The sequence below is a fragment of the Augochlora pura genome, unplaced genomic scaffold (assembly GCF_028453695.1).
Source record: "Augochlora pura isolate Apur16 unplaced genomic scaffold, APUR_v2.2.1 APUR_unplaced_368, whole genome shotgun sequence".
Classification (NCBI taxonomy): Eukaryota; Metazoa; Arthropoda; class Insecta; order Hymenoptera; family Halictidae; genus Augochlora; species Augochlora pura.
The window spans coordinates 1-6,276 of NW_027583960.1; the positions used below are offsets into that span (position 1 = coordinate 1).

Here is a 6,276-nt window from a genome sequence, read left to right on the forward strand (position 1 = left end):
GAGGACACCCTGCCGCGCGGCCGAACAGGTGGAACAAATTCGTGTGTCTATTATTCCGTTTCAAGAAATTCTCGAAGGTCTGATTTTACTTGGACTATGCCGGAAGAATCGATATTCGTGAGAAAAAAATTTCGATAGGTAAACTAATTCCAAACGTCTGTTGCAGGTGTCTGCGACCCTGGATGCGCCCATTGGTACAACGTACTCGGTATCGGAAAGAATGCAGCCTTCGACGTTGTTATCATCCTCCACCGGCTTTCCTAGAACGTTGTGGTAAATGGCCAGAGCGTTCGTGTAGTCCTCGAGTGCGGCTAGAATCTGCGAGCGGTCCTGCGGGGACAATTGCGGAGCGACGCCGCTCGCTTCGATCGCGGCCATTCGGCCTCTCGACGAACTTCTTCACGGTTTTTCACGGCTCCTCCCTGCGGGTTCAACCTTCGACTTAAAATCCGATCGGTTCTGATTCGAAATGAATTCAACCTGTTAACCGGGCAAGACCGTGCCGAGGCAGTTGGCCGCGCGGCTCTGCTCGGTCTCATTGATTTTTCATATTTCCTGTTCATTGAATCGGAGACCCCGCAAACCACAACTTATTCGGGCTTCATACACCGAGAAATCAATCGACCAGCTTTTGCACTCGGTCAACAGGTTCGAATCAATTCGCAATGAAATTTTTCAATTGTCCCGCAGACGGTCGCGAATGTCTTGGGTCGACTCCTCTGGTTTCTTTGAACATTAGCGATCGACTGTGCTCGGACATATCATAAACTCCGTCGAGAACACCGACTAACCAGTTCCTTTCAACCATTTTGGTTCCAGGAAGGCGTGAAAAGGATTGCAATGCTCTTCTCATCTCTAATCGAGCGACAAATTAATCCGACAATTTACAATTTATAATGCGCGTATCTCCAACCTTCTATTTTACTCTTCACAGCGATCCGTTCGTTCGCCAGGTCGCAGCCGAGCATTTCGAACTTTACAGATCCATCTTGTTCGGCGAGGTTCGATTTTCGTGGCGCGATACGCAGATGTTTCTCGGAACAACGCAGCGGCAGGTGTTTTGCCTCGTTGTCGTGCTCTGAATTCATCCGCATAAATCCCGAAATTACTATTCCCTGTTTTCTTACGCCCGGTTCTATTTTCAGAAATTTTACTTCCTCTGTCCCGTAGCTCTCGTAAAGCCCTGTAAACTTTGCGAGCAAGCGCGTTCGACGTGCCGGGTTTAGGCGAACGTAAGGCTTGAGAAATTGTATAACGGTGGAGCCACTGGAACCGAGATGGTCGACGACGAAGCACCGATCGAAACGAGCCTCGAATACAAAATGCTAATCGGTTGGGCTTTTGGTTCTCACCTAAAAGTGTTGCGGTCTAAATCGAAGACGATGCGATGGTTCCGATTCTAAATCGTAATGCCGGTCATGGTTGGAGAAAAACTAATCGCGATACGGCGTGCTTTGGCAGCGACTAAATGCTGCTCGATAAAGGTAGGCTCGCGGAGCTTTAAAACACGTGATGTGATCCGGTTTGATCCATTGGCCCACGTTGCCCGTGGAAACGAGCGTCGGGACGCCTACACCGGCCCCCGACCGTATATTTATACCCACTCGTTGTTACGAGGGAATTTCACAGTACTTAGCAATTTCTGTTTCTTTCCTCAGGGAACCGCCATCGATAACGACCTTCCCCCTCGTTCACGGACCAACATTTTTCTAGCATTGATTTGTAGAACCAACCGCGCGGCAAACCGCCGCTCGCGCCTCGGCTAGACAGCTTTTCCAAGACGCGCAAGCTTGTACTTCGATGGAACACCTAATTTCTGGAACGTTCGTTCGACTGGCCGGAGAATGTCTCTCTTAATACTTTCTATCGATGACCAATTGGCCAGGATAGTCGAGGGTCCTATCTGTTCGATGATCCGGGAGTTGGAAAAGGATGCGCAGTTGCGACAGCCTGTATAATATATAATATATAAAGTTTCGAAACAGCCTGTATAATTAGCTGGTTCCATTTAGAGAGACCCTCGACCGTCCGGCTCTTATTCTTATTATTAATAATCTTAGCCGCTTCGGTTTTCCGGCGCGGTAGAAAGTTTCAAGTATCAAAACGGAGGAAGAACAACGACGGAGAAGGTCGAGGGAAGAACTGTCAGGCAGTCAAGTTATAGGAAAGACGGCTGCGGCCGCCGCGTCGCGTTAAAGCTCGGCCGAACAATTCCTCGCGGAAGGATATCCTTGTGGACACTGCGGGCGACTTTCTCTTCGTCCGTCCCACGCTTCGCCCGTCGGCCTCTCTTTCTCGTTCCAGTCGGTCAACGAGGGAAGAAAGCCTCACCGGGGCACGTACCGGTCTGATTGGAAAACTTTTTCGTAGCTGACGGACTTTAATCGAATCTGCATTAACGAAGGGCTTCGTTGCAGGTCGATTCGAAATCGGCTCGTCTCGGGTCCGTTTCTGTATCGCTCCGTCGAGATCCGGCGACGCGAGAACCGCCCACGCCTGCGAACCCGGGGACACGTAACGAGCATCGGACTTATTAACAATCCATCGTTTACCACGAAATTATCGTTCGTACCCGAGGGAATCGAGGATCCGATGGATCACGTTTTACACGTGATACGTCCTCGTAGTTTTCTCCGGATTCTATTACATGGAGCCTGCTTGCATTCTGCAAAGAAAAATAATTTGGTATCGGTATTAATTGTAAAATAAACAGCAATCGTTATGCAGAAAGGCACGCGATAAAGTTCTGTTCCGGTTTTTTTCAGGGAGACAATTTACTGTCGCTTTCGCGGATGAAATGATTTTCATAAAGCCGGTGCCGGAAGTGCCTCCGACGAGATAACGCGCGGCAAAGACCCGACCCGGTCATTGCTGCGCGCCAACTTCAAATTACACCTAATTTGCATTCCCGTGGTCGCCGGCACCCGACGAGGCGTCGTTTTTAAAATCTCCGAGAGCTAGATTTCATTTGCGATAAGTCGGTCGCTTTCGACGATAACTCTGTCTATCCTCGATCGAGACAAAGAGGTCGCGACAAGGAATTGAAGCGTTTCGTATTCAAATCCGTCGTACCTCTTCTTAACGCCAGTCTTTTTTTTATTTCCTCTCTTTAATGTCGGAGCCGGGTACACTTCTCCGTGGAAAAATATAAAATGCAGAGTGCAAATTCTACATATTATTATTCCACACGAATGTACTCGGTTCGATAAGAAGTTTCTCGTAAAAAAATGTCTTAAGTGTTTTTATACCTTTGTTTGTTACAGGTGCTTCGAAAATTAGCTTCGGTCTGCCCAAAGCTCGTAATATACAGGTAGCTTCTTCAAAAAGATCCTTAGCTCACCAATCAGAAACCATTATGCATTCCACGAATCTCGGTCAATCTTACAAAAAATTTGAAAATTACGCGGACGAAAAGCTGTGTGGTTGACGGCATAGTACCGGATACAAGCGCGCGGCGTGTATCGGAACGTGGCGCAGCGAATCGGTTGATAAACCTTTCGGAGCAAGTAAAGTTCGGTCTCTCTTGAGAGGAGAGTTGCCCCGTTAGGTTTTCCGAGTCGCTTTATTATGTTTTAACGATGTAATAGCTCGGAGTTGGAAATCTGAAGGCTGCGGAGGAGTTTGGGGTAAATTCGGCACGGATCCACGGTGCGGTTGTTCCACGGGGTGAGGCAGCGCGAGGCGCGGCAGAGCGAGGCGACGCGAGGCACAGGATACGCACGCGCAGAGTCAAGGCGGCGTCGCGCAGCCGCGTTGTCGCGGCGAGTGTGGCGAGGCGCGAGGGCGGTGTCGGTGGTGGAAGCAGGGAAACGTTTTCTACCCTTTGCGAGGTGGTCGCTGGTCGTTGTCATCGTACGGCCGTCTGTCGTTTCGTTTGCTGGGATCCCCGCGTTGGTTAGTGAGTGCCGTTTCCGAGTCGTCGAGGCTTCCGCGAGCTTCTGTCCCTCTAACGGGCCGCCGTGTCCTAGCCTCTGTCGCCGTCGCCGCTGCCGTCGTCGTCGTCGTAGCCTTCGTCGCCGTGCACCGTTCACCGTAGTCGCGTATGATACCACGACGTGTCGACGAGTCGAGTGGCAGCCTCGATCACGGTGGAATCGAAGGTTATAACCTGTCATCGTCATCGGCGCCGCCGACGTGGTCGTCGTCAGTCCCGATCAGCTGCCTCGCGGGTGAGTAAACGAACGCACAACATACCCTCTCTTTCTCTTTCTATCTCTCCGTCTCCCCGACACCCCATCTCGCCCTTTCTTTCTCTCTCTCTCTCTCTCTCTCTCTCTCTCGCGGCTCTTTCCGTTTCACCGCGCGCGTGTACGTGTGTGCATGTGCGTCCGTGCGCGGGTCGCGCGTGCCTGTGTGCGTGTCAAAGACACCGTTCCGAGAGCGGACGCTCCAGTTAACCTAGTTGCTGCGAGCCGTTCGAACGCCCTCGTGTTTATGCCGCGAAAACTGCGAAACGTTTGAAACGCCGGGGGGAAGTAAGTAGCTGCGAAAAGCCGCGCGATCGCGATCCCATCGACACCGACGCCGACGCCGATGTCGATGTCGATGTCGTTGCCGATGTCGGTCGCGAGAGGTCGATTACGTCGATTACGTGGATTACGTCGCCGCCACCGTCGCGGTCCAACTCGTTGTTTCTCGATCGTCGCGGAACACCGACGGCCGCGAGATTATCGATCTATCGGTTCCTCGGCGGGCAGTACCGCGTCGCTGATTTAGGAATCCCGTCGGGAATTCCGTACGCCATACCTATCAAGATTAACCTATTTACCAATCTTCGTGCCGCCCATCCGATTCTTCCCTCGGACGAACCGAGAAGTCTCCGAGAACCTGTGTGCCTGGCGTTTCGATATCGGAGCATAAGAATTCTGCACGCTGCGTGAGTAGAGTCTCTATCCCGTAAATCCATCACCGCGCATCGCCGTTGTCACCGGAATCGCGCGCGTCTCGTCCGTTCTCCCGATTAATTGCTCGATTTCCGTGCAATTTTTCACGCGACCGTGCCACCTTCCTAACGACCGTGTTCGTTAACGGATATATCCTCGTCACCCTATAACCTACAAATTCTGTAGCTAATCGAATTTCGATGGGCGACGATCGCGCGTCGATAGTCAGCTTCAAGTCCGGCCGATGTTCGTTTGTTATTATGGCGCCCGGTAACGCTACAGCCGGTGCAGCGTTTGGCGGGTAATTCGAATAGACCGATTAGCGAAGAAGAAGACGCCGAGAGCACTTCGGCGAGTAATTGAGACGAACGGTTCCCCGCGTTCTCTCGCGACGTCTAGTTTGCGAGAGGAAGTAGAGGAAGATGAAAACGCGGTTTTCTAGTAAATTAACATCGAGCATTCGACGCGGCGGGGAGTTTTTCGATTGAAACGAATGAATAGGGGTGGAAAGGACGGCGGTTCCCTTGCACGACCCAGTAGCGCCGTGGCGGGACGCCCAGCGTCCCGATTTCTGTCGGGGTTAACCCAGTTACGGCATCTTCGGAACGCCCTCGTGTTTACACCGCGAAAAGAACGGATGTTCGAAAGTTTCCCCGAGAAATCACGCCGTGTGTTCGGCACTCGGGGTCCCGAAGGTACCACCGCCGCTGCACAGTATCGCCCGCGTTGTTTGTTACAAACGGAACACACACACCCGCGAGAACTCCTAGAACCTCCCTGGACCGCCTAGGAACCCCTACGAATTTCCCATTGTTGTCTCACTGTAACGAGAAGCTATCTTCGCTTGGCGCGATTCGCCATACAGAAACGAAACTTTGCCGGTGGCATCGAGCCGATAACGTTGCTTAACTCGGACTCGGACAATTAATGTTACTTTAGACAACTATTATTATCAAAAAAAGGTTCGGTTTACCGATGCGCATAGCAACAGAAGAATTTCGGACGAGGAAAATTCGATTTTAGTCGGTTGCGTCTCCGATCCTCTCGCGGCATCTCTCTTCGCCCGTTCCGCTCCGCTCCCGCGACGTCGATACTTGAACCTAATTAACGACATTATTAATTAGCTCGCTAATTGGCGATTCTGCTCGACGAAACAAATACCGAGCGCCGATTTTTCTTTTAAGCGATTACACGCTTTCTTTCCCGCTGGCTGTTCCCCTCGCCCACCCCGGGGGCGCCTCGAACGGTATCCTCCGATTTTATTATCCCGAAGGGGCGAGCCGCGCGGTTACTCGGCCGCCGAGCGAGATGATTTTTCGCGGTCGGCGACGACGGCTCGCTCCCGCTTTTTCCCAGAAATTTTTCATTGACCCGTTCGACTTCTTTCATAGGT

General features: G+C 51.7%; 1 long non-coding RNA gene across 1 annotated transcript; it reads left to right on the forward strand.

The window, feature by feature from the left end:
* The first annotated feature begins 2,246 nt into the window (after window positions 1–2,246).
* LOC144477782 (uncharacterized) lies at window positions 2,247–3,211 on the forward strand. The gene is made up of 3 exons (XR_013495269.1): window positions 2,247–2,345; window positions 2,418–2,685; window positions 2,766–3,211. It is a non-coding gene; the product is annotated as an uncharacterized LOC144477782 (long non-coding RNA).
* The last annotated feature ends 3,065 nt before the right edge of the window (window positions 3,212–6,276 follow it).